The sequence below is a fragment of the Sapajus apella genome, unplaced genomic scaffold, assembly GCF_009761245.1.
Source record: "Sapajus apella isolate SASKATOON/1434 unplaced genomic scaffold, GSC_monkey_1.0 scaffold58, whole genome shotgun sequence".
NCBI lineage: Eukaryota > Metazoa > Chordata > Mammalia > Primates > Cebidae > Sapajus > Sapajus apella.
The window spans coordinates 7,997,625-7,998,956 of record NW_022436998.1 but is presented as its reverse complement, the minus strand read 5'-3'; positions in this window follow the sequence as shown (position 1 = coordinate 7,998,956).

Here is a 1,332-nt window from a genome sequence, read left to right as displayed (position 1 = left end):
GGTGCCTTCACTCACATTTGCTTGGCCTTGTCTCTAATTCCGGCCCCAGCTGGAGTCAGGGTTGGCTTCTTGGAATGGAACCTGTGTAATTTCACAGGGCTCCTCATTAAGAAGGATTCTGGGCTCAGTTTAATGCTCTGCTCGTGTGGCTTAGAAAATATTTTTTAAAACAAAGAGCCCTACCTTTCCATTGTGCACTGGGTCCTGCAAATTATCTAGCCGGTCCTAGCTTGGGAGGACAGTCCCATGTGGGCTTTGTCTCACTTCTCCCTGATAGCCTCTTGCTTTAAGCCTCTTGCTTTTTCTCCTGGGCTTCCCAGAAGCTACAGGTACCACTGGGCACTCAATCAGCTGGTAGACACGGACAGCTTGGAAGGAAAACTTTGACCAGTCAAGATGGGAACTGATGGAGAAGCAGTCCTGTGGCCCATCCCTCAAGGGCAAGCCATATGATTCTTGGAAGGTACTGGTGGTATTGAGCTACATTGTCCATAGCTGTGACCGTGATAACAGACTATTCTGCTGGCTTTTCTGCCTTCTCTGACCTGTCTCCCTAGTTCCTCATTCCTGGTTCCTGGATCATCTTCCAGACAAACATGCACATACTTGCTTTGTCTCAGGCTTTGACTTTAGGGGAAGCCAGGCTCAAATAGTATTTGAATGAAATCGGTGTTTCTGCCAAGAAGAGAGGTGCATGGTTATTTGCCCATTGGATAAGCCATATCAACAGTGTCAGCCATAGTGCTTGTGAGTTCATAAAGAAGCCATCCCAGATCCTGTTTCCCTAACTTCCAAAACAGAAATCTAACATATATACTGTGTACCAGTCACAGTGGTTATTTTCAGATACATTTTCTCATTTTACTTGCATAACAGCCATTTGTAGTAATTATTATCTCCATGTTCCTGATGAGAATACCAGGGATCAGAGAGGTTGAATGACTTCCCCAAAGCCAGGAAGTGGAAGACTAGGAATTTAAACACAAGTAATTTGGATGTTCTTCCCACAACGTCCCCCTGCTAAAAGGAAATACATTTGATCATAGGACAACTAGCTGGCACTTTGGGGAAGTAGGTGCAGCTTGGCTCTGGGCTTTATGGCTTCTCATAAATATAAAGCACTTCCTAAGAAGAAAAAACAGGGTGGGTATGGTGGCTCATGCTTGTAACACCAGCATTTTGGGAGGCCAAGGCGGGTAGATGGCTTGAGTCCATGAGTTCAAGACCAGACTGGGCAACATGGTGAAACCCCATCTCTACAAAAAAATAGAAAAATTAGCCAGCTGTGGTGCCATGTGCCTCTAGTCCCAGCTACTTGGGAGGCTCAGGTGG